The following is a 27,484-nucleotide window of genomic DNA, read 5'->3' as shown; positions in this document are numbered from 1 at the left end:
ACACTAGCCACATTTCAAGTGCTCAATAGCTGCTCATGTGTATCATACTGGACAGCACAGGTTACAGAAATTTCCATCATCACAAAAAGTTCTAATACATAGTGCTGATCTGGAAAACTCTTTATTTTCCCGTTTCAATTCAATAAATATTGACTTTCTGTTATATGCTAACATTTGTGCTAGGCATGGTAGTTACAGCCAATGTGAACAAAGTATGAATACTATTATGGTTATTATTTGCAAGGCATTTAAAATCTGATAGGGAGAAGCCTCACAAGATCAAATTATTTCCATATTGGTACATCAGGAAAGGCTTCATGGAGATTTTCTCATTTAAACTGGGCATTTAACAATGGGGAGAATTTGAATAGGGCAAATCTTGGGAAAGGAGAGAAAATAGTGTGAATACATGTATAGAGGGTGGGAAAGTACTAGGAAACAGGGAAGTAATTTAGTTTGTGCAGAAATTATGATATGTGAGCTGGGAGTAGTTGTCTATTCATTCATTCCTTTAATCATTCAACAAATATTTTTTGAGCACCTATCCTGTATCAGGCACTATACTGAGTGCTGGGGAAAAACAGTGACCTATACAGACATTACCCCAGTGGAGATCAGGGTTATAAATGGTGAGATTTGGAGAAGACTGTGGAAGGCACTGGAAGCTACCATAAAGAGTTTGTACTTTGTTCCCTTGGCCCTCATATTCAAAGTGTGGACTTTAGACCAGCAGCGTGGGCTGGGCATAAGCTGGGAGTCTTTTTTTTTTTTTTAATAATAAATTTATTTTTTATTGGTGTTCAATTTGTCAACATACAGAATAACACCCAGTGCTCATCCCGTCAAGTGCCCACCTCAGTGCCTGCCACCCAGTCACCCCCACCCCCCCTCCCTCCTCCCCTTCCACCTCCTCTAGTTCGTTTCCCAGAGTTAGGAGTCTTTCATATTCTGTCACCCTTTCTGTTATTTCCCACTTGTTTTTTTCCCTTTCCCCTTTATTCCCTTTCACTATTATTTATATTCCCCAGATGAATGAGACCATATAATGTTTGTCCTTCTCCGATTGACTTATTTCACTCAGCATAATACCCTCCAGGTCCCTCCACGTTGAAGCAAATGGTAGGTATTTGTCGTTTCTAATGGCTGAGTAATATCCATTGTATACATAGACCACATCTTTATCCATTCATCTTTTGATGGACACCGAGGTGACCTGGGAGTTTGTTAGAAATGTAGATTCTCAGGTCCCGCCCAAACCTCAAACCCACTGAATTACAATTTGCACTTTAGCGAGATCTCCAGATTATCCTTAAGCACATTAATGTTGGAGGAGCATTGTTGTAGGCCAACTGAACCAATAAGAGAGTATGCAAGTGAATGAGTTAAAGTAAGGGAGTAAGAATGTAGTAAGAAGAGCAGTGGGAAGTAAGGTGGTATTCTAATCATTACTGGGTTGGATGCAAAAGAAACTGGACTTGGGTCTATTACTGTAGCTCGAGAAATGGGAGGGGTTGAATGGGAGAGACAAACAATCTTTTGTATACAGATAAGCTTCAGTTCCATTAACTCTTATTGGAAATACTGTATGTTGTTCAAAGTGAAAAAATATTAGCAAATTCAATAATTTGGTATTTGAGATGTCTTAGGAGATGCCAGCTATTCGTTTTGGATAAGGCTTATTGGTATGTCTACTTCCTGTTGACTCCACAGGACCAAAGTGTACTCTGGAGTGTCAAAGTATCAGGCCCTTAATCATACAAGTTCATACACGGGTTATGATAAGGATTTCAGAAATTAAATCATTATATCAAAGTTCACAAAAAGCTGAGTTATAAACTAGAAATTCAGCTTATTAATTTACAATGGAGTAATTACCTTTCCACTAACCAGAGATTTTTTCTTTTATTACCAGCCTTAAATTTTTTCAAGTTTTTATTTATTCATTTAAGTGATCTCTACACCCAAAGTGGGGCTCGAACTCATGATTCTGAGATCGAGTCACATGTTCCTTTGACTGAGCCAGCCAGAAGCTTCCAGCATTAAATTTTTTATGACAACTTTTTTTATTTTGAAATAGTTCAGGACTCACAAAAAGGCTGCAAAAATAATACAGAGAATTCCCATATACCCTTCTTCACATAGGTTTTCCCAATGATAATAGTTTATATAACCATAGTACGTTGTCAGTTCCAGGAAATTGACATAGTACAGTAGTCAAGTACAGACCTTATCCGATTTCACATTTTTTCATGCACTTGTATGTGTTTGTAGTTCAATGAAATTTAATAACATACTGATTTAGGTAAACATCACAATCAGAATACACAACTGTTTCACCATTTCAAAGAAACTCTTTTCAGTTACCCCTTAATAGTCACACTCTTTCCTCAACCCTAGCCTTTGGCAAACACTGATCTGTTCTCTATCACTGTTATTTTGTCATTTTGAGAATATTACATAATGGAATCATACGATGTGTGATTGAGATTGGCTTTTTCCAAGAAGCATGATGCCCTTGAGGTCCATCCAAGTTGTCACATGTCAATCCTTTTGATAGCTAAGTAGTATTCTATTGTATGACCATACCACAGTTTGTTTAACTATCTGCCGGTTGATGGACATTTGGGTTGTTTCTTGCCTTTGGCTATCACAAGTAAATCTGCTATGAGCATTTGTATGCAGGTTTTTGGGTAAACATACATTTTCATATCTCTAAGATAAATGCTCAGGACTAAGAGACTAACATTGCTGGGTCATATGGTAAGTATATATTTAATTTTATAAGAAAGTGCCAAATTGTTTTCCAAATTAACCAGTATAAGATCTTAAAAATTACCTAAGTAATATCCACTTACTGTAACAAAATTCACATAAATGAATTTTGTGTATAATGTGAAAGTAAAATGACAAATCCTGGAAGCCTGCACAACCTCTTTCCTGAGAGGTAACTGTTGTTAGGTTTTCTCTATATTCTTCAACAATGTTTTATGCATATGAAAGCACATATATGCATATATAAGTATATATATATTCACAAATGGGACCGCACTATACAAGCTCTTTGTAAATTGTTTTTTCATTTAACAACATATCTTAGCCATATATGGGTGTCAGTAGATAAAAATGTACTTGCTTTTTAACATTTCTTAAAAAGATTTTATTTATTTATTTATTGGAGACACACAGAGAGGCAGGGACATGGGCAGAGGGAGAAGCGGGCTCCCTAGGGGGACCCTGATGTGGGCCTGGATCTCAAGACCCCAGGATCACAACCTGAGCCAAAGGCAGATACTCAACCACTGAGCCACACAGGTGCCCTTTGTTTTTAAAATTTTAAGTTGGCACCATACCTGATGTGGGGTTCTAACTCATGACTTCAAGATCAAGAATTGCATGCTATACCAGCCTTGTGCCCTTGTACTTGATTGCTTTAATGGAAACAGGACCCCATTGTATGGAAGTATCGTAATTTGTTTTTTAATTTTTTTAGGATTTTATTTATTCATGAGAGAGAGAGAGAGAGAGAGAGAGAGAGAGAGGCAGGCAGAGACACAGGCAGAGGGAGAAGCAGGTCCCACAATGTGGGACTGGATCCCAGGTCTCCAGGATCACGCCCTGTACCCCGGGTGGAAGGCGGCGCTAAACCGCTGAGCCACCTGGGCTACCTGAATATCGTAATTTCTTTAACCAATTCCCTAAATGATGCCATTTCTATTTTCAGTTTCTCTTTATTACAAAGCTACAATGGAAGTTTTACTACATAGATCTTTGCTTAATTTGTATAAGCATATTTGTATGATAGATTCCTAGAAATAGAAGTGTTAGTTTTACATTTTGTATGTTAAGACATACTTTTTTTTTTTAATTTATTTTTTATTGGTGTTCAATTTACTAACATACAGAATAACCCCCAGTGCCCGTCACCCATTCACTCCCACCCCCCGCCCTCCTCCCCTTCCACCACCCACATACTTTGTTTTTAAACAATTCCCACAAGTGGTATATGAGAATTCTTAGTTCTTCACTGACACTGAGTGTTATCAAAATTTTTCATCTCTGCCAATGTGGTAGGTAGGCAAAGTGTATTTAACTTGCAGGCTTTAGTGGTGAATGAAGTTGAGCACTGTTTTATGTATTTATTAGCCATCTGAATTTTAAAAAAAGAAGTTCATTTTAGAGAGATAGAGTGCGCATGTGAGAGAGGAGGGGTTAGGGAGAGGTAAGAGGGAGAAAGAATCTGAAGCAGCCTCTGCACTGAGCATGGGAGACCCATGTGGGGCTCCATCCCACAACCCTGAGATCCTGACCTGAGCTGAAACCAAGAGTCAGAAGCTCAACTGACTGAGCCACCATGATGTCCCTAGAAATCTGCATTTTTTATCCAAGAGGTTGACTCTTTATATCCTTTCTCTATTTTTCTATTGGAGTATTTTTATCTTATTGATTTGTGAGAGTTCTTCATATGTATATGCCTTTTTCATTCCTGTAGCAAATATATTCTGCTCATACTTTATCTTCTGACTTTGTTTATGGTATTTAGATATACATAATTTTAAATTTCTGTGGACTCAAATTTATCCGTCTTCAGGCTTCTGGATTTTAGGTCACGTTTAGAATGGTGTTAGAAAATACAGAATATATATACATGCTGCTTAGAGAAGGAGGCTATTTAGGTAACTTAATTTATAATCAGAAGCCTGTTCCATTTGTATAGATGGAGTTAAAGAGAACTGTGGGACGCTTTATTCAGATTATGGTAAGATTATCTCTGCTACACTGTGGGGTGTGCATTCCTAGTGACCAGAATATTTTTGCATCAAATAGTGTCGTGTCCCTTAAATAGCATCACATGTTCTAAGTATTCAACTGTCTTTTTTCTTATTTCTCATCAGGCACCAAAAGCTTCTGCCATTACAATATTATCTCATGAAGGATTTTTTTTCCCATGAAGGATATGTTACAAATAATTAGATTAAAGCTTATTTTATATAAGTTACATGTTTCATTTGATGGCATTTTCTCACTTTGTTCTCATATTCCAAGGGTTTACTCTTTGGTCTTTCAGTACCCTATGAAATAAATTTCACTTCTTAGGACTGGGCACATTGCACTGTGATCTCCACACACAGAAGGCTCAATAAATATTCTTGTGAATAGGCTCTAGAGAGGCTGCTGTGAACATACTTCAATATCAATATAAATTTGCTATAAATCTTTTTTCTGATATTATACCAGTTAGTTATTAATTTTGTTCAATGGTATTTTTCTCAAGACGGAAGTAAGTTTACTAAACAGAGGAACTTCTTGATGTTTTTTTCAGAGTATAACATTATTTAAAGTCTCCTTGCTACACAATCAGATAAGAATATGAATTTATAAAATAGATAAAGAACTGTTTGCACCATGTACTATAAATGTGATGTTTGGAGCAGAAAACCAGTAGTTTTCAGCTAATACAGGAAATCATTTAGTATCAATTGATATTAAATTGGCACAATTGAACTAAATTAATGTAAAATGATTTGGTACAGAGCCCAATTTTTCTATTACTTTAAGTGGAATTTTGCATTAACTTATGTAACTGTAAATTTTCCACTACTCCCTATTTAATGTTCTAGCTGCATCATTCTGTAACTTGAATCTATTAAAAACCGTATAATATTCTACCAAAGATGGTCTATGAAAGAAATGGAAATTTATTTTGAATAGTATTCCACTCCCCAAAGCTTTAGAGGTAAGTAAAAATGTCTTGGATTTTATTTCTTATTATTGATATTTAGATGTTTCTGTTTAACTTTTATTGTTCCGTTGATTAAATATGCCGTAACTCTTTTTTAAAGTTGCAGGGAAAAAACCCAGTAAGCACAGAGAATGAGAGAAACTTAAAGCAGGCGTGGAAGGAATATAATTTGAGGACTGAGATTAATCATTGTATTGCGTTGGGAATACTTTCGAGGTGATATCAGGTGAAATCTTCACGATTTACACGGGGCTTTCGTTTCTCCTCATTTGGAAAATTTGTCTTGTTACTAAATACATTTATTCCTGTTCCTGTAATTAAAAGGTAATTTAATATTAAAGGAATATTCGAACCAAAATTTTTTTAAAAAGAGGAACAGAGAGCTCTTAACAATATCGTATGAGTCTAGGAACTTCTATAACAGCAATGGAGACACTGTAATAGGTCACTCCTTCCTGTCCTAGGAAAAGCGGCGCTTCGGAGGGGACAGGCCCTCCCCGAGTTTTTCTTCCCCGCGTAGAGAGCTCTCGGTCAAAGGTCCTCGAGGCTGGATTCGAAACAGACAAACAAAAAAATAAAATGAAATAAAAAGGGTGATAAAGACTGGAGTTAACTGGGGGTCAAAGGAGCGTAAAGGGTCCTTTCGCACTTCAAACACCTTGGGGGAGGGGTGAAGAGGGAGGATAAGAAGGAACCAAAATTCTTAAGAAAGTCGCAAGGCCGCCGGATCCCACGTTTCCAGGAAGACGGTGGAAAATCGGGGAAGGTGAGCAAAGACGGGGGAAAACGGGGTAAGTCCCCCTCGACTCCTTCAGCCCAAATTTCGATTTCCCTCCACTTCGCTCCGTCCCGCTTCCTCCCCAACCCCCGCCCCGGGAGTCGAGAATAAATTGGTCGAGCGCCCGGCCTAGCCTAGTAGCCCAGTTCCTTAAGTCCTAGACGAGAGAGAGAGAGAGAGAGAGAGAGAGAGAGAGAGAGAGAGAGAGAGAGAAAAAGAGAGAGAGAGACACACCACGTTTTCTGGGAGACGGGGATAGTGGGCTGTAAAGAAAAAAAATTTTTCCCCTCCAGTGTCAAGTCTTCTGGTAGAGAATTGGCTTGCTTCCTCTTCACAGCCGAAGCCAAAAGGAAACAAAACAGAAACTCCAGAAGCAACCCCCCTCGATCCCTTAGGATCAGGTGCCAGAGTTCCACGAGTTGAGTTCCGTTGGGGGGAAAGAGTAGGGACGGCGGGGGAGCGAGGGTCCGGGCACTAGGGCGGAAGGCCCCTCGCCGGGGCGTGTCGGAGGAGGGGACAGGGAAGGGTGATGCCCGACGGGGCTGCCAACCTCGGGCTTCGCGCGGGGCGCAGGGGCCCGGGGACGAGTCCCGAGCGAGCCCGGCTTCCGATTTCCCACGGCCCGGGGCTCCGCCGGACATTGCTAACGACCTCCTTTCGCCCCCCCACCCCCGATAAAGAAAGAGGAAGCGCGGCCCGCTCGGGTCCTCGGCGGAAGCGCTGCCAAACGAATGAGTAAGTCAGGCGCGGGCACGGCACCTTGTTTACCCCACTCGGCGGCGCGCCCCTGCGGGCGCCTCGTTCGCAGGCGGCGTCGGAGACGCTGAACCCGGGAGGCAGTCGGCCGCGATTGGTCGGCGACCGGGAGGAGGACGCTGGGAGACGAGCGCTGCAGTGCCAGCGCTGTGCCGCTAGATGCCGCTCCCTCCCAACGGGAGCCGGGCGCGGGTTCGTGGCCGACAGATGGCGCCTGCGCGTTCCATTCGCCTCCAAGTCGCCGAAGAGCGAACACCCCAAACAATCCCGAAGCGCCACCAAAAAAAAAAAAAAAAAAAAAAAAAAAAGAAAAAAAAAAAAAGAAAAAAAAAAAACCCGCCGGATCCGACCGCCACTTTCAAAACCCCCCACCGCTCTAGAACCGCGGGAGCTTCCGTCCCTGAGTAGAATTCGAGGGTGTAAAGAAGAGGAAGGGGAAAATATCTTGTACCAGCCCAGGGGTGAAGAAGCCCCCGGCCTGAGAAAGAAGGAAGGAGGAGTGGGGGAGGCGAACAGTCTCGTTGCTGCCTCTGTGTACGCTGAGGGGGGAGGTAAGTTATAAAATGGCGGAGGCGAAGCTTCTAGAAGTTTGGAGGGGCACCCGGAGGGCGCGGGGCCCACTGTGAGGTGTGTATGGTTGAAATAGGGCGCGAGAGAGGAGTTGGGAGGGAAAGAGAATGGGCACTCTGTTGCCGTTTAATTCCCCCCCTACTCCCTTTGCCCCCAAAGGGGCCAGCCGTGGAGCGGGTGGCTAAGTCAAGACGGGGAGAAGCCTCCCCGTCCCCGCGTAACCCCCACCCCTTGTTTCTGCCTTCTCCCCCCAAGTGGCTACCTCAACACTACCAAGGAACTTCCAGCCCCCCTTCCTCCCTACCTCCTACTCCTAGAGTGGCTTTCTACTGCACGACTCTTCTTTTCGACTACCCTCGCTGAAGATTTTCTCTTCCTTCCCTCGCCCAACTCTCCCTCGGGGCCTCCACGGAGACCCCCCCCCATGGGTGGCCCAAAATGGAGAACGCGGAGCAGCGCAAGATGGAGGCTCCGCTTCTCTGTGTAGCATTAGATTTAGGTGCCTTTTCTCCGGCAGGCTCTTAAGCCTGGGAGAGCCCAAGCTGGAGGTGGGGTGGGGTGCGAGCCGTAGTCGGGGGAGGAAAGCCGGGGAGGCCGTGGCTGGGGTGGGGGAGAGCGCGGTATCGTGGTGAGGGGAAGGAAGAGAGCAAAATGGTGGTGCTGGGAACCTAGGGGGGAGGGGAGAAGCGGAGGCTCAGTTGTGTATATTTGGGCCTCGGACCGAGGGAGGCGAGGGAAAATCTACTCTGATCACACCCCTCCCTCGTGCCCCCTCCCTTCTCCCTTCCCCTCTTTCCTTTCCTCCCTCCCTTCGCTCCCTCCCTCTCTTCCTCCCTTCCTAGAGAGGGAACAACATTCATGTGACGGGCCCCTCTGCTTCTCCCCCGCCCCATCATCTCCAGCGCGTGGTGGGGGAACTGCTTGGGAAAGCGATTGGCATCGATCTCTCCATCCCTTCCGAGGCCCGACTTCGGTCAGTTTTCTTCGGGCAACAATTTTATAAATAGGCTGTGGGGTCTGGCGGTGTTGGCCCCCGCGTGCAGACCTTGCCCCGAAGGGGGCCCTGCCTGCCTGGCATGGGAGGAGGGGGGGAAGGGCGGGAGTGGAAGGCTGTTTGTTGGGGGGTTTTGGCGCCACTTTTGTTTTAGTTTTAGTGCTGCTTTTCGTTCCCACCCCCACCCGCACTGTCTTTCTCAAGGCACGAACTGAGCTGATCCTTGCCCCAGGTAGGCAGCTTCTGCTTTTTCCCTCCACACTTTTATTCTTGCTTGGGGTTGACTTTCTTTTTTCTTCTCTCGCGTACCCGGTGATCTGTGGACGGCAATTTTAGCACGAAAAGGGTCTGATGGGCCATGGGAGAGAGAAGGTGTGGGAAACAGCATCAAGTAGTTCCGCAAAACTTTGAGCCCCGTTCCCATTTTCTTCTGGCCTACATTCGTAAACGTATTGTTGATTTCTGCCTCTTTTTTTTTTTTTCGTCGCCAGAAGGTCTTGTTTTGCCTTTAGTTTTTTATAAGCCACTGTACTTTCGACATTTAGTTTCCGCTCTCCCTTGGTGTATATGTCATTTTATTTTTATTCCTGAACTGTAATGGTTTTTATCGTGAGATTTTTCGTGCTGCAGTGTTCACCTTTAATTTTTAATATTGCATTAGTAGTTTCATCCGGTTTGTGAGACTTTCTCCTCCGTGGCCTAGAAATGTTTTATATGTTGTTGCCTACCACCCCTCCCTTCCCTCTCCCTCCCCCTTTCTCTTGGATGTAGTTTCTTAATTGAGGGTCACGGCGTTTGGTTAAATGGTTATTTACAGTTTACACGATATATCTATTAGAAACTTTTGATCTGTGGGATTAGGTTTAAGTAAACGAAAAGCTTGTGTTGCTTTGAAATGGTTCCTTAAAATGCGCGGGCCGTCCCCCCTCCCCCGGTAAAGCCCCATCTTCCCCTCGTACTGGAGTGTAAATTCCATACCCCTTTTCTCCCACGGACCGCCGTATTTCACGGCAGCCACACCCTGTATTTGTCTCTGTGGATTGGACTCATTATCAGCTTAATTTAGTGACTCTTAAACCACCATGATGGGACTTGCTTAAGCACGAAGCTTCTTTTCCTGTTTAGTCCTAGTGGTTAGTGTCGAAAGAGGAATAATCGAGGTTTCTTGATGAAACCTGGTGCGGTCCAACCTCTGCCTTTTTTCTGTTGTCTTTTTTCCTACTCCGGGCTGTTGGCGGTGTCAGCACCGCTGCTGGGGGCGGGGGTGGAGGGGAGAAAGAGTCGGGTTACCGAAGTGCGTCATTCCTGGCTCTAGCAGGGCCTGCTCGGGAGCTGCTGGTGTTTGTTACTGTCCTCGCAGCACTTTCCTGCCAACCTTCTCTCTCTGCGTATTGGTTAGGAGCAAGAGCAGGAGGCGGTCTTCTAATTCTATCTGTAGCCTAGCGCGTTGCGTTTCAGGGTATATGTGAACTTATTAAAAAAAAAAAAAAACCGGCCCCGGAAAGTGGATACATTTCTGTTTAATGACATACAATTCAGGTAGTTTGGACTTGCTTTCATATATTTTCCAATGAGCGGTGGGGTTAATTTTGAACATTTTAAACCACTTACGTTAAAATGCCTGGCTTTCTTGTTACATTGATATCAATCTATAATTAGGGATCAGAAGGACCAGTTAAGGCATTAAGTGTTCAGCGGTTTTTCAAGTGAATTGTAATTTTATGATACATTATGTTAAAGTCTTGTTTTTTTTTTTTTTCGTTTTGAGCCGAGGTGCTATATCCAAGCTAATTGCAGATATTTAAGTTCATTTTTATCACATATTCCTTTTTATCCTTGTAGATATTTTAAATGTGCCCTTTGGATCTTATGGACGCTCTTCAAATTCTTAAAGATGGCTATCTCATTGTTTTTTTAACTGAATTCTTAAATTTCCCACCTAACAAGTAGTTGTATAGGGTGCCAGTTACATTGCTAAATTCTTGACTTCTTGTTAGTCTTTGATACTTTCATATCTTCAGATTTTTCTCAGTGTACTTAGTAATTGCTAATTATTTTCTGAAGATAATTGGAGGAGGGAGAGGTGAGTGATAGAGATGAAACAAAAGTGGCCTTGAGTTGATTGTAGCTGGATGATGACTAGAGGAGAGCTCATTGTACCATTATTCTACTTTTTTGTGTGTACTTGAAAATTTCCATAATTAAAAAAATTTAAAGATTTCAAATTGTCTTGGAATTTTGGCGTGATGACATAAGTTTGTATTTACATGTCAGTTATCCGTGTGGAAAACTTGGCCTTGTGTATAAGTACTTACACAATGCTGGATACACAAACTTCAAAAAAAAATATTTGAATTGAACCAATATAGAATAAGCAATGTAAGTTCTTACAAATTGGTTGAACTTTAAATGTTTGTAACTTAGTCTGAATGTGGTCAACTTTTAGTTTCTTTTTCAAGCCTTTGAAAACAGGAAAATTCCATTCTCAAATTTTGTTAATTCTGCTTGTTGTCTATTTCATTAAGTTGGAGTTACAGTGAGTCAGTATGAAAGGGATTTACTATTAATAGGAGGGGCTTTGGCAGTTGCAGTAAGTGACAGTGGAAGGGATTCGGGTGCCCTAGGGCGCATTCCTGGTAGGAAGATAGAGGTAGGAGTTGAATTCAGTTTCAGTATTTGGTGTTTAATGAATGGGTAGAGACTAGGGTTGGAAAAAGAAATGTACTTATTAGCCATTCTTTCCAACTGTGAAATAACTAGCATTCTAAGGTATCAGAGACTGGCAGTGGGGGTGGGGTGGGTTCTTTTTTTTTTTTGACTGATATGAAAATGTTTTTTTTAAAATGAGTTAAGTCCCATTCCTTACTTTAAGGATTTGGTGCTGTAAAGACCAATACGTAAAATATTCTGATGTTTTCTATAAAGGGCATTCTGTTACCCATCAACAGTAAAAGTGCATTGCAATTAAAATCCTCAGTTTCCTTAATTAGTATATTTGTGAATTGCTCCTACATTCTTTGAAGGTAAGTGCCTTATTTTCTGCAGTTTTGTGTTGCTCAGTGTCAGGCTTTTTTACCCCTGTGAATGTATTTTTTGAGTATATGTCAGAGTCCTAAAGGGAATCCAAAATAATGGATATTTTTAATATTTGGTGAAGTGTGTTCCCTCATCATTATTAAAACAAAATTCCACAGTAGTCTAGGAACAGATACTTTGTAATTGTTAATATTAGTCTGTATATTCATACTCAACGTTTTGGCTTTAGAAGAATGTTATGAGAAGACAGATTACAAATTTTGATCTTTTATTTGTATGCAAATAATCTGAAATAGATGATGAGGATTGTGGCTTCAGATTTATTCTGGCAAGGCAACAGCTAAACTGCTAAGCCAACAAATTATGAGTTTGGTAACTTTGTAGTCTATTTAGTTAGGATTTTTTTTTTTAAAGCTCAAACATTCACGATTTTAATGAAATTAAATCCTACATTTCTTTTTTTCATGATTTTCTTTTTTCTATTTTACCTTATTAGCTGGTAATTATCTGAGGACCTATGTAATAAAATGGATGGGGAGGGGTGGGGAGCAGGCTCAGGCTCAAATAAATTATCTTTTGGGAATATAGTGTTAGATGTGAAAATATGCCTTGGACGGTTTAGTAGTGCTTAATATTCTGCATGTTTAACTGATGCCACCCACAGTCATGTGTGGGAAGGGAGTAAACAGTGAATAGCGTTTTCTTTTTGCTTTGGGTTCTTTATAATACATGGAAGACTCCAGTTTTTGATGCTGCAAGTTAACTTCTGAGTTTAAAATTTACTTAAATTTAGGGCACAGTAATCTATTCAGTATATCTTAGGATAAGGTTCACATCTCTTTAATGTTGTGACTTATGTGCCTCACATGTTGAAAAACAGCAATCTGGTCTTGTATTAGGACTTTGAAATTGCTATTAGATTATTCACATAATTGAGATGACAGTTCATTGTACAGTGGAGCACTATTATATACCTATTTTGGAAGTTGGGGAGCTTAGCAAAGGAAAGAGTCCTATCTAGCTATGGGTATCAGTATATACTGAAATATGATTAATCTTTGCAGAATACAGAAGAAACTTTAAGGATATAGGCTATTTTAAAAATTCTTTACATTTTCCTTTTGTAGTTTTCTACATTTGATACATGCACAAGACTTTTAATTTGTGTTTCAGTACTGTCCCTGTATAATATTTCCTCTGTATCTTCGGCTGTCATGAGCGGTGGTTATTGCATGTTCTTTCTGTTTGGCAAAGATAATGTGAGAAAAAAAATTGTCAGATTTTTTTTTTTTACATCTCCTGAGGTGCCTGCTTTGCATTTAATCGAACCAAATTTTATATTTCTTGAGTGTAAGCGGTGTTGCTTGTGGAGTCTTCATTTTTGAATATGTGCATTAAAAAAATCTCTTTAGCAGCTGTGGTAATCTGCTACCTGAACTGTGTTCCTAATGTATGCTTGCTATAGTTAGGTCTTTGATACTAGCCAGAAGAAAACAAGAAGTCTTCGCATATGGTTAGTCAAGAGATTATTGAAATTATTTTACTCTCCCCATTCCTCCAAAGGGAAGAATAGTGAATAATGTTAATGCTGTTCTTTTTTATTATTTAATTGAAAAATACATTATTAGGATTGATGACACCAACTAGAGAGATTTCTATAAGCTCTGGATAATAAACTCAAAGGTAAATTTCCTTTATAATGTTGTCAGACTGTTAGAAGGGGTAAAGTAAGTCCTGTTTACACTTTTTTTGTGTGCGTAACATTGGTGTAATGGGATTTGACCTATAACTTGTTGAATCCTGAGATATTCTCAGAAACAAACTGTTAATTTAGTTTGAGTTACTTTTGAATGGCAGTAACTGTGTTTTAACATTTATTGTTTAATCTTTGCTACCTTGCAAGATAGGTGGTTATCATCATTTTACAGATGGGGAAATTGTGGCTCTCAGAGAATAAATGACTTGTCACATGATAATAATTGACAGTCTGAATCACACTCTAATTTGGACTCAAAACTTTGGCACTTTTCTTTTTGTTAAAGCTTACTAGTTTCCCTCAACTAAACAGTTTAGGTCTTGGGTTATCTGTCACCAGAAAGCATGTATCGTTTTAATATTACAAAATAAAGATTTTTTTTTCATATGTAGTACAAGGTAAATGCAGATTTTTACACAGGGTTAGAGGAGTTGCTGCCTGATGAAAGGTCTAAATTGTGTTTTACACTAAAATGTAGTTGAAATAAATTGGAGCTTTAGTTTTGTTTCTGTGTGCTCATTATACAAAAGTTTGTGCAATAATATGTTGAATTGTATTCTTGATTTTTTTTGGGTGGGGGTAGGTCATACTATGGTAGAGTGGTTTCACTGAACTTTTTTCCCTTACGTTCTATGTAGGCTAAGTGTCTAAGAATAGTTCCCCAATCATTCAGCTTGTTTATTGAGTGGTTAGATTTGAAATAAAAATTTTGGTGACTTTTCTAATTCACTGCTCTGGTTGATTCTGTAAGGGGATTTAGTTATTTTTTTAAGATTATTTATTCATTTATTCATGAGAGAGAGAGAGAGAGAGAGAGAGAGAGAGAGAGAGAGATAGGCAGAGACACAGGCAGAGGGAGAAGCAGGCTCCATGCAGGGAGCCTGATGTGGGACTTAATTCTGATCCGGATCCTGATCCCGATCCCGGGTCTCCAGGGTCATGCTCTGGGCCGAAGGTGGCGCTAAACCGCTGAGCCACCCAGGCGTCCCTTTGTTGTTATTTAGTGGTACCTTAAAAATACTCTGTTTCCTTGTAAGTGTTAATATCTGTTTGCTTCTAATTTCTATTCTAGTTCATCTTTTGACTTCACTAAATTTTCTTATTCTAATTGTGTAATAGTTAATATGGTGTCCTGGATTATTAGTAGGTTCATTATTGATCATTGATTCGAATCTTGGTCTCCGCTTTCTTTTGCTTTTCCTCTTTTTCCTTCCTACTTTTCATAAACAATAACTAGAACTTCTCTTATCTGAACGACTGCTAGATGTTGGATAGCTGGCCTATGATAAATTAGTGGAGATGAGGTAAAACCATGTATAATGCTTTTCATAGCCATGAGTCAAATTTATGTATTTTATGTTAATTATTCCCTTAAGCTTCAGTCTGTGGGAAATAATTTTTCCAGTGATGCAGTCTTCTACCCAGATTCTTTGTTCAATATTGAGTCTTTTCATCCATATTTCCCCATTTGTACTCCCAAGAATAACAAGACCCTGGTGTTCTACAACAGAATAAATGCCCCAAGGCATCCATTGTATGTAGTGAGTTAGTTTCTCTCCTGTGTATCTAGAAAGACACTAATTTTGTACCATTCTTGAAGAGGGGAGAATTCAGGAAATTGTCACTCAAATAATTTTGAGTTCTCTGGTTAACATTGTGGAACCCTGGATTAGAAAGGCTGCTAGAATATTAAGGGACTTGGTTTGGTGTTAAGCAGTTTTACTCTTCAGTTACTTTCCTGTCAGTAACCTTAATATCGCCTCTCCTAAAACTTACTCATGATGAAATGTGAATGCAATTGGTAATGTTGCCATCTTGGGATGAATTGGTTAGTGTTGATTTCAAGCAGTTAGTGATACTTAATTTCAAAAACTTGAATGTATGAAGTTAAATGTATACTTTTAATTGTAAAAAGGAATATTGTAGGAACTCTTCATTATATGATCCAAAAGTTTTTATTAAAAGTACTTGACAGTGACTAACATTAGCAATAGTTAACACTAACTGAACTCTTACTCTCTGTCAGACACTGTTACAAATGCTTTACACATATTACCTCAATCTTCATAACCCTATTACCCCTCACCATTTGATTTGTTGCTCAAACCAGGATACTTTTTTTTTTTTAAGATTTTATTTATTCATGAGAGAGAGACAGAGTGAGGCAGAGACACAGGCAGAGGGAGAAACAGACCCCATGCAGGAAGCCTGACTTGAGACTCCATCCCTGGACTCCCGTGATCATGCCCTGGACTGAAGGCGGCGCTAAACCTCTGAGCCAACCGGGCTGCCCGAACCAGGATACTTTTTTTTTTTTTTTAAGATTTTATTTATTTATTCATGAGAGACACACAGAGAGAGGCAGAGACACAGGCAGAGGGAGAAGCAGGCTCCCCACAGGGAGCCCGACGTGGGACTTGATCCCGGGACTCCAGGATCAGGCCCTAGGCTGCAGGCGGTGCTAAACCGCTGAGCCACCCGGGCTGCCCCAAACCAGGATACTTTTGAGAATGAAAGGGGACACTAACTAACTGGATGGCATTCTCGGATAGCAGTATAAACTAGGACTGTCCAGAGAGATAAGGATTTATGATGTCCCTAATTAATATTCTATTTTTCAGGAGGAAACCAAGGCATAGGGAAGCCGAGTACTTTGCCTAATTAGTAAGTGGTAGGAAGGGATTTGCAACCCCTACAGTTTATTTGGATATGAAAATGATTTAAATAACTTTAAATGGCCATATTCCGAGAGGTTATTTTTACTCTTGGAGAAATTTCTCTTGGTGTGGGGTTGATAGTAAGAGAAAAGAGTAACAGATCTATCTATCTATCTATTTTATTTTATTTTATTTATTTATGATAGAGAGAGAGGCAAAGACACAGGCAGAGGGAGAGACAGGCTCCATGCCGGGAGTCCGACGTGGGACTCGATCCTGGGGCTCCAGGATCGCGCCCTGGGCCAAAGACAGGTGCTAAACTAAACCACTGAGCCACCCAGGGATCCCGACAGTGTGTTTTAAATTCTACCTAGTAGAAATTCCAGTTGGCTTTTTCAAGTGACTGGACTTTTGAGATACTGTTGAAAAACTACTGAGGTCCACTGAAATAAAAGAAAAAGCCAAGATAACTTACTGTTTACATCCACATCTGTGTTTTCCTTAGTATTATTCAGACTTTCCTTACTGTTTTCTTGGGAAGAAATGTTAACTCTATGCTCTTTTTTGGGGGGTTCTTTTGTGGATAATCTCTTCTGATAAGAAAACTGAAAAATAATTTTGTGGTGTTAGGAAGAAAAAGGTATGGTTTAGATATTTATTTGAAGTTAAACTGAAGAGTTAAGTCTTGAAGAAATTGAAATGTCTTTTCATAAAATTAATAGTTCTTTTATTTTTGGTGACTTATGTAGATGCCTTATATTCCCACCTATTTATTTGTGGTACATCCCACTCCCCAAAAATGATTACTGTAGGTGAATTCAAACATTTGGAGAAATGATTTTGTCATAATCTCAGATACTGTAAACTAAAGATCCCTTCCTTTTTAAAATTTATTTTATTAAAAAAATTAAAGATTTTATTTATTCATGAGAGACAGAGAGAGAGACAGAGAGAGAGAGAGAGGCAGAGGGAGAAGCAGGCTTCATGCAGGGAGCCCAACATGGGACTAGATCCCGGGTCCCCAGGATCATGTCCTGGGCCAAAGGCGGTGCTAAACCGCTGAGCCATCCAGGCGTCCCCCCTTGCTTTTTTTTTAGTGGGGGTGTTAGAGCTGACCTTTTTAAAAATATAATAATTTTTAAGATTATTTATATGAGAGCACAGACGGGGAGTGGCAGAGGGCGAGGGAGAAGCAGGACCCTGGGATCCTGATCTAATATCTGACCTAAGGCAGATATTTAACAAATGAAGCCACCCAGGTGCCCCATTAGAGAGAGCTGATCTTAAGAGTACTTTAAGTTTTTTCATACTTGGTTGTTTTTTGGCTATTTTAATACTCCCTTGAGGAATTTGTGTTTTTTTTTTTAATCCCCTCGCTAGTTCACTTTTGGAGGTTTTGTTGGTGTCAGTATTTTATAAACAACTGTGAGGTTATTAAGTAGGTCTCCTTAATTTTTAAAGCCTTTTCTTTAGTTCATTAAAGCCATCATGAAATTGGAAGTGGGGGGTTTGCATTTCTGACCAGATTTGTAGGCCACATAGTCACTGGTAGACAAAAGGTTATTTTTTGTGGATTTGGTTTATTATATGAGATTAATAACAGTTGGTATTTTAAAAAGCTATAGCTAATTTTTAATCTAGGGCTCATAGGGTAAGGATGTGAGAATCCTATCAAATTATGCACAAAATGTGTGTTTCTTCAGGTTCTCAAAAGGATTCATTGTTACTGGCTGGTACTTAAAGTGCCTACAGAGATAGGCTATATAATGGTCAACTAGATTACATAGTCCCTGTCCTTAGGTAACATGGACAGTTGGGCTTTATCACTCCAAAGGGGTTAAAAACAACACTTAAAACATACTACATACTGGGGTTACTATATATAAAGACTGTTAGGGTAGAATCAGTAGCCATCAGTGCAGTTGTTTTTGATACGGTGTCCTTAATTTGAGAATAGTGACAAGTATTTTAAGATTTTATTTTTTTTTAAAGATTTTATTTATTCATGAGAGAGAGAGAGAGAGAGAGAGAGAGAGGCAGAGACACAGGCAGAGAGAGAAGCAGGCTCCATGCAGGGAGCCCGATGTGGGACTCGATCCTAGGACTCCAGGATCATGCCCTGAGCCAAAGGCAGACGCTCAACTGGTGAGCCACCCAGGCGTCCCTAAGATTTTATTTTTAAGTAATCTCCACACCCAACGTGGGGCTTGAACGCAATAACACCGAGATCAAGAGTCACATGCTCTACTGACTGAGCCAGCCAGGTGCCCCTGGTAACCGGTATTTTTAAGGACTGCATTGAAAATCTTTTGGGGGAAATAACAATTGAAGACTGTAAGTGTAGTCTTGGAATGTTTGGTGGTTATTAATGAAATTAAAAGAGCCCATGATCATCCCCTATAACTAGTTAATATTATCTAAAAGTTAGATCTTTTAAATGCTGTTATGATTTTGTGTAAAAGCAAAAGAGGCAATTGACAATCACTGTTAAATGGCAATCCTGTATGTCTTTATTTCACATTCTAAATGCTTGTTTTTAGGGATACCTGGGTGGCTCAGTTGTTTAGTGCGTCTGCCTTCGGCTCAGAGTGAAATCCTGGGGTCCCGGGATTGAGTCCCATGTCCGGCTCCCAGCATGGAGCCTGCTTCTCCCTCTGCCTGTCTCTCTCTCTCAATCTCTCTCTGTCTCTCATGAATAAGTAAATAAATAAAAATCTTTAAAAAAAATAAAAGCAAGCATTTATTAGTAAATAAATAAAAATCTTTAGAAAATAAATAAAAGCATTTATTTTTTTAAAAAATATTTTTATTTATTTATTTATTCATGAGAGACAGAGAGAGATTGAGAGAGAGAGAGAGAGAGACAGGCAGAGGGAGAAGCAGGCTCCATGCAGGGAGCCTGACATGAGACTCGACCCTGGGTCTCCAGGATCAGGCCCTGGGCCGAAGGCAGTGCTAAGCCGCTGAGCCACCTGGGCTGCCCAAATGCTTGCTTTTAAATAGGAATTTTGGGGTGTCTGACTGGCTCAGTTGGAAGAGCATGCAACTTTTGATCTCAGGGTTGTGAGTTCGAGCCCCATGTTGGGTGTAGAGATTGCTTAAAGATAAGTAAACTTTAAAAATAGGTATTTAAAGTAATACATGTTTGTATTTAACTTTTTGATTTTGAATTCTTTGTTAGAGTATTACCTTGAAATGTCTTTGTAGCAGTATATGATACTCATTAAATTCATTCTCTATATGTCATATATATAAGGATCATGTTTGATATATTTGAAGTATTCTCATTTCAGGAGGGTGTTGTACAATATCCTCTTTTCTTGGATCTCTAATCTTTTCCCCCTTTATCAAAAGCAGGAATTTTTCCACACTCACCTATGTGTCTACTGCCTTGTATCTAATTTGCAAACTTTGTGGCAACTAGAATGTTACTACAAAGAACATGGTTAATATCCTCTTACTAGAAAAGGCCTTTTTTTGTGGTTTAAAGAAATCGTATTAAAGATAGTTAGGAACATGAACCTTTGAGAATTTCCCTTTACACTAAAGAAATAAGAGAAAATGTAGGAAATATTAGCAAAGCCATAATATTTTTCCTTTGGGATATATCCCTCCCTGTTTCCACTACTCTTTCAGGCCAAAAGACATTCCTCAGACTTTATTCCTGGCAGGAGAATTGAGGAAGTGGTGGTAGCCATGGTTGGCAGGGAAGCTGAAGCATGAAGGTATGTTTTTGAAAAGCAAATTTGTCAATGACAAATGGATTTTTCCAGCTCTGTGTATATGTACTTTTTGAGTTTTGATTAAATATCAATGCATAAAGTGCTACTATTCACTGAGGAATATTCAGTACTTGCATTCATATTTGAATGTTCTAAGTGTACTTGAAAAATGCAGAGGGATTATTTGGACAATATGGGATTGTATTAAAAAAGATTCTTTAGTGGGAAATTATTTCCTAAACTTTTGAAGTTACACTGAAACACAGGTATCCAGGTTGCTGTATAAAAATAGCAAATCTAACATGAAAGGTAATTATTTGTGTGTTTGTAAATATAGTGTTTAAATGTACAATATTGGTGAATATCCCATTTGTCTCTTATAAGTAGATTATTTTTTCAGACCAGTGTTTTTGATTTTGAATCCTTGTGCCATGTAGTATGTTATACAGATTCTCAAATGATAATTGAATTAAAACCTTAGGTTTTCTAGAAATTTAATCCTGCATTATAATTACATTGTTAATATTCATATTAAAGAGTGTGTTAGAAAAGAAGTAATTAATTTCTTCTAGTTGGCTTTGCAGTAATGATAAACTTTAAGTTTGTATCTATATCATTTACAGCATCTACTACAGGGTAAGTTGTAGTATGTTCCCTGACTTTTTTATTTCTTAAATAATCCTGTATGGAGTTGGTAGTATCATTTACTGAGATTGCAGAATGGTTAAGGGACTTGCCCAAGTTCACTCAGCTAGTAAGTGGCAGAGCCTACTTTTGATTCCGATTCCATCCAATTCTAGCATACTTCTTTACATAGTGATACACTGCCTCCCAGTGGGGTGATTTATAGATTTTGTAGTGATAACTTTTTTGGGGAAAGAGAATAAAAGGAGACAATAATTGGGATGTCTGGTTGGATTAGATGAGGGATTGTGACTCCATTTCAGGGTCATGAGTTCAAGCCCCACATTAGACATAGAGCTTTTAAAATAAAGGAGTGGGATGTCACGCTGGCTCAGTCTGTGGAGCATGTGACTTTTGATCTTGAGGTCGTGTATTCAAGCTCCAGGTTGGGCATGGAGCCCACTTCAAATATAAATAAAAACTTTTTTTTTTTTTTAAAAGGAGACCATAATCCTAAATTGTTGAGACTGAGAGAAAGTTAAACTTCTCAAAGTAGTCACAGGACTTTTGGAACTTCAGTAGGAGAAAGGCTTTTTCTGCTTTGAGAATTAAAAGGACACTTAAAATTTTTTTAATTTTTTTAAAGGTCTTATTTCTTTTAGAGACAGAGACAGCGTGAGCAGAGGTAGGAACAGAGAGACAAGCAGACTCTACTCTGAGTGCAAAGCCTGATGAGGGGCTTGATCTCATGACTCTGAGATCATGACCTGAGCCAAAATCAAGAGTGAGAAGCTTAACTGACAGCCACCCAGGTGGCCATAAGTTTATTTTTTAATTCCAACATAATTAACATGCAGTGTTATGTTAGTTTCAGGTGTATAATATAATGAGTCAACAATTCTATACATTACTCAGTGCCCATCACAATAAATGTACTCTTAAGCCCCTTCATCTATTTAACTCAACCCCTCACCCACCTCCCCTCTGTTTGTTCTCTATATTTAAAAAGTCTTTTTTTTTTGTTTCTCTTTTTTTCTTCATGTGTTTTGTTTCTTAAGTTTACATATGAGTGAACTTATGGTATTTGTCTTTTCTGAATGACTTCACTTAGCATTATACGCACTAGATCCATCCATGTTGCAAATGGTAAGATTTCATTCCTTTTTTTTTTCCCCAAAGATTGATTGATTGACAGAGAGAGTCAGAGCAGCGCGCAGTGAGTAGGCAAAGCCACAGGCAGAGGGAGAGGGAGAAGTAGGCTCCCTGCTGAGCAGAGAGCTGGATGTGGGGCTTGATCCCAGGACCTGGAGTTTGATCCCGGGACCCAGGGATCATGACCTGAACCAAAGGCAGACACTTAACCAGCTGAGCCACCCAGGTGCCCCAGCAAGATTTTGTTCTTTATGACTAATGTTTCATTATATATATACACTATATCTTTTTAAAATTAAATTTAAATTTTTTAAGAAAGATTTTATTTATTTATTCATGAGAGACACACACAGAAAGGCAGAGACACAGGCAGAGGGAGAAGCAGGCTCCATGCAGGGAGCCTGATGTGGGACTCTATCCTGAGTCTCCAGGGCCATGCCCTGGGCTGAAGGCGGCGCTAAACCACTGGGCCACCCGGGCTGCCCTAAATTTAATTTAATTTTTAAGTAATCTCTACACGCATCATGGAGCTCAAACTCAACCCCAAGATCAAGAGTCACACAGCTCCACTCACTGAACCAGCCATGTGCCCCTCCACCACATACTTTATCCATTCATCTATTGATGGACACTTGGTTGCTTCCTTATCTTGGCTATTGGAAATAATGCTGCAATAAACATAGAGGTGCATATATCTTTTCCAGTTAGTGTTTTTTTATTCTTTGGGTAAATCAGTAGTGGAATTACTGGATCATGTGGCAATTCTATTTTTAGTGTTTTGAGGAACCTCTATACTATTTTCTACAGTGGCTGCACCGGTTTCCATTCCTACCAACAATTAAGGACTTCTTTTTCTTCACATCCTTGCTAACATGTTGTTTCTTGTTTTTCTTTTTCTTTTTTTAATATTTATTTGAGAAAGAGGGAGCATGAGTGGGAGGGAGGGGCAGAGGGAGAGGGAGACGCAGACTCCCTGCTGAGCAGGGAGCCTAATGTGGGGCTCCTTGTAGGGCTCAATCCCAGGACCCCAAGATCATGACCTGAGCCAAAAGCAGATGCTTAACCCACTGAGCCACCCAGGCACCCCTATGTGTGTTTTTTTTTAAAGTAAATTCTACTGATGTGGGGCTTGAACTCATGACCCCTAAGATCAAGAGTTGCTTGCTCTACCAACTGAGCCAGCCAGATACTCTGTTTCTTGTGCTTTTGATTTTAGGAGAAAGGTTTTTTTTTTAAAAGATTTTATTTATTAGAAAGTGTGGGCCCCCACAAGCAGGGGGAGGGGCAGAGGGAGAAGCAGACCCTCCATTGAGCAGGGAGCCTGATGGGGGACAGGGGGGCGGGGCGCTCAATCCCCAGACCTTGAGATCATGTCCTAAGCTGAAGGCAGATACTTAATCAACTGAGCCACCCAGGTGCCCCTCTTTTTTCATTTTTATTTTTTTAAGATTTTTTTGAGGGAGGGAGTGGGTGGAGGGGCAGAGGGATAGGGAGAGAGAAAATATCTGAAGCCGACTCCGCGGTGAGCATGGAGACCAACTCACAGCCACTCTATCCCACAACTCTGAGATCATGACCTGAGCCAAAATCAAGAGTCAGACAGTTAACCCACTGATTTACCCAGGTGCCCAAAGAGGTTTATTTTCTACCAGTAGCTGATAGAGGATAAATCATTCTCAGTTGAAGTTACGTGTGAGGTTTCATATTTTGTAGTAAGCATCAAGTAACACCTACAAGAGGGTTGGATGGGAGAAAGAGGATAAAGTTTGTTATTCTACTTGTTTTAAGCCTCAGTAATATGACACCTGAATTCATTTTTAGCGATTAAACTTGTTATAACCTGTGAAATAACATTTTATAACATTTTATCCAAAGCATTGTTGGCATATGTCTCACTACTAGTGTTCTTATTCAAGGACAATAATACTGGGGTGTCTTGGTGGTTAAGCGGCTGCCTTTGGCTCAGGTCATGATCCTGGGGTCCTGGGATCGAGTTCTGCATTGGGGTCCCTGTGGGGAGCCTCCTTCTCCCTCTGCCTGTGTCTGCCTCTCTGTGTCTCATGGAATAAATAAAATCTTAAAAAAAGGGACAATAATACTAATAGGAACAATCTGTTCAGGTAAATTGGTGTAAGTCCAGGCAACATTATGATGCCATTTTGTGGTGGTGTGTTTGTTTTTAATTTTCTCCGGTCTCCCATTTTTTTTTTTTTTTTTTGCTGCTTTTCCACTTCCAGTATCTTTATGATTTTTAGAATTTTCCATAGGAATTAGAAACGTTTTCATGATTTCCTTTTTAAATTATTTTAAGATTTTATTTATTTGACAGAGAGGAGGAGAGAGCACACAAGTAGGCGGAGTGGCAGGCAGTGAGAAGCAGGCTCCCTCGCTGAGCAGAGGTTTTTGTGGGGTTCAAAAGCCCTGTGAAGTAGGTACTATTATTATTTCCTGTTAACAGTTGAGGAAACAGAGGTGCAGAGCAAAAATGTAAATTTGCCCAAGGACTATTTTAGGACTATTTGATGTGAACCCAGGCAGTCTGACAATAGAGTTCATGTTCTTGACACTACATGTAGCACCATACTGCTAATTAGTTGACAGTAATATGAATAGTTTCCTCATCTTAGAAGTGTATTATTTTAAGTCCTTTCTTTAATTGTAGAGTGTGTTTGTTTATCCCTATAGGAATTTTAGGGGTCAACAGAGGATTGGGCAAATTTCTGATTCTCAGGTTTCCCAACTGTAAAATAGGTATAATCTCATCTGCTTTATGTTGTTAGGGGGATTATATAAACTATTTCTTTCTGAGTGTTTTCTGTGTGCTGAACAATCTGTTGAGGTTTCTGCTGGCAGGATAGGCGCCCAGATAACTGTAATATTCTCATTTATTGAGTACATTCCACATGTCAGATCCTTGATGTAATATATGTTTTACTACCTTTACTTCTTTTGTGGTGTAGGGGATGTTATATATTCAGCTTAGAGATTGGAAAACCGAGTCCTAAAGAAATTAAGTAGTTTGCCTGAATAATTTGCTTCCTACCTCAGGGCCTTTGTATTTGCTAGTCCCTCTGCCTGGCTTGGTTCCTCGTGTCTTCAGGATATTTTTTCAAGTAATTAGCCTTTCAGCGAAGCATTCCTTGGTCAGGTTATATAAAATAATATCCTTTGCCTCCAGCATTCACTTTCCTCCTTACTCTGGTATTATGAGACTCACTAGACTTTATTTGGAAGCTGATCCTGAATTAAATGGATTTTTTTAAAAAAAGATTTTATTTATTGGAGAGAGAGAGAGAGAGAGATCATGAGCAAGGGGGAGGGCAGAAGGAGAAGCAGACTCCCCACGAGTAGGGAGCCTGATGTGGGACTCCATCCCAGGACCCTGGCATCATGACCTGAGCTGAAGGCAGATGCTTAAGCGACTGAGCCACCCAGGCTCCCTAAACTGATTTACTCTTGATGGAACAAGATGGAAATTCCGTGGAATAGAGAAATGCTGTGGCATGTGCTTGGGCCTGTTTTGGGGTGAGAGGGAGGTAGCAAAGCCTTGTGTTAAAATTTTTAGCCTTTTTTCTCATGAATTGCCTTCAATTCCAGGAGGAGTATGTGCACTCAGCTAAGTTTCTAGGTTCTATGAAGCCTTTTGTCTATCCGTAGGGGTCGGCTTTCCAGCTTCTTCGTACTGTCTTAACTTTCAATCCCCTCATTTTGCCTAAAAGATTTGTTCATTGAGCTTTTATAGTGTATTTGTAACGAGTATAGTGTGGAGCTAGATGTGAAGTAGGGAGTTGGCTTCAGACAGGAGGATTCCTAGCTTTGCCACTTATGATTTAGTAGGAAATAACACACATACAACATATGTATATTATAGATATACATATGTGTATTTTAAAAACTGCCATGTATTGAAACTTTTAATAAAGATATTTTAGTTTAATATTTTGATAGTACATACATAAGTCATTATTTTATGATGCCCTGGAATGCATACCTCTTTCTTTGTTTCTACTTGAAAAATTTCTTGCAATAATTTATGTAGTTGGAACACAGTAGCCATAATATTGTACTATGCTCTTGCATTTAAATGGTAGCTGATTTTGGAGAGAGAAACAAATTAGATTTTATTTTATTTTTAAAAAAATATTTTAATTAAAAAAATATTTTATTTATTTATTCATGAGGGACACACAGAGAGAGGCAGAGACATAGGCAGAGGGAGAAACAGGCTCCATGCAGGGAGCCCAATGTGGGATTCTATCCTGGTACTCCAGGATCACACCTTGAGCCAAAGGCAGACACTTAACCGCTGAGCCACCCAGGCGTCCCAAAAATTAGATTTTAGATACTTCAACCTTAAGCTGATATTATGCAACCAGAGTTCAACAGATAGAAAAGCAGGAGATACATGTTAGAGATTCCTATGCATAGAGTAAATTGGCTTTTTTTTATTTTTATATTTTTTTAAATTTTTATTTATTTATGATAGTCACACACACAGAGAGAGAGAGAGGCAGAGACACAGGCAGAGGGAGAAGCAGGCTCCATGCCCCGGGAGCCCAACGTGGGAATCGATCCCGGGTCTCCAGGATCGCGCCCTGGGCCAAAGGCAGGCGCCAAACCGCTGCGCCACCCAGGGATCCCGTAAATTGGCTTTTAAAGGGGAGAACTTATAAAGTGGATCAGAGGGTCAAGGGTGAAAACTTCATTGTTGGACAGGAAGAAGAAGTAGGACCATTGATAGAGAGTGGTCAGGCAGATAGGAGAAAATCTCCAAAAATGTAGAATAAAACCCCTAAGTGTCTGAATTTGAAAAGAAGCCAGATGGCATGTTCTCTTCTCTGGGAGATGCTTTAAAATTATATACAATATAAAAATATGTTCGAATTTATGTCAAGTTGAAATTATCTTCAAAGCTGATATAATCAATGATTATCCTTATGTAGATTGTTTTCTTTGTGGCATCTCTTGGGAGTTGGGTTCTTCTTCTAGGTTACCAAGAATAAGACTAAGCTGGGACGTGGTCTAGGACAAGAAGGGAGGGCATATCTTGCTTACTGCTTTCTAAAAGGTCAACCAAAAAATTCCTTGGAATTATTTTGTATGAAACATTTATGTTAGTGTGGATAATTGAAAGAATTAATTGTCCTTAAATATGTGAATGGTATTAGTACACTGCAATTTGATGTCCTCTGCAAAGCACTTAAGATAATTATGATTGGATTTGTTGGAGTCTGTTTTTTCTGTCTTCCCTCTGTACTTCTATGTGAAATAAAGTGTGTAGGGTAACCACTTCAGTTTTCTTTAGGTTTTATGGAAAAGTTATCTTGGGTAGAAATAATGCCAAACATGAGTATTTTATAAAATCTCACTTTTCTGCTTCTTGGGATAATATTACGAAGATAAATTGTTATCGATCTTGAAAACTACCCATAATTCTAGTGCTTTCTTCCAAAAATATTTAATTTTTAAAATTTTGGTAAACTTAGTTTTACCATTTCAAGTGTACAGTTCAGTGGCATTATTCATTGTTGTGCAAACATTACCACCATCTATCTCCAGCATTGTTTCATCATCTCATAATGAAACTCTGTACCCATTAAACAACTTTCTGTCTCACCTCTGTCCTCAAACAGTCCCCGATAAACCAGTGTTCTCCTTTGTGTCTATGTATTTGACTATTTCTAGGGACCTTATAAAAG

General features: G+C 39.8%; 1 protein-coding gene and 1 long non-coding RNA gene across 12 annotated transcripts in view; one reads left to right on the top strand and one right to left on the bottom strand.

The window, feature by feature from the left end:
* Positions 1-5,908: 5,908 nt before the first annotated feature.
* LOC144307773 (uncharacterized) lies at positions 5,909-8,564 on the bottom strand. The gene is made up of 2 exons (XR_013374489.1): positions 8,149-8,564; positions 5,909-6,287 (listed from the first exon to the last, which is right to left on the bottom strand). It is a non-coding gene; the product is annotated as an uncharacterized LOC144307773 (long non-coding RNA).
* STAG2 (STAG2 cohesin complex component) overlaps positions 6,511-27,484 on the top strand; it is a 136,481-nt gene continuing 115,507 nt past the window's right edge. For 2 of the 11 annotated variants that reach the window (XM_077887750.1, XM_077887755.1), the window contains exon 1: positions 7,590-7,825. The gene's annotated coding sequence lies outside the window, so the exon portion shown is untranslated. The other 9 variants (XM_077887754.1, XM_077887758.1, XM_077887751.1 and 6 more) reach the window with 9 other exon arrangements.

Source organism: Canis aureus, chromosome X (assembly GCF_053574225.1).
Source record: "Canis aureus isolate CA01 chromosome X, VMU_Caureus_v.1.0, whole genome shotgun sequence".
Taxonomy (NCBI): Eukaryota; Metazoa; Chordata; class Mammalia; order Carnivora; family Canidae; genus Canis; species Canis aureus.
This window is presented reverse-complemented; position numbering and strand designations above follow the sequence as displayed.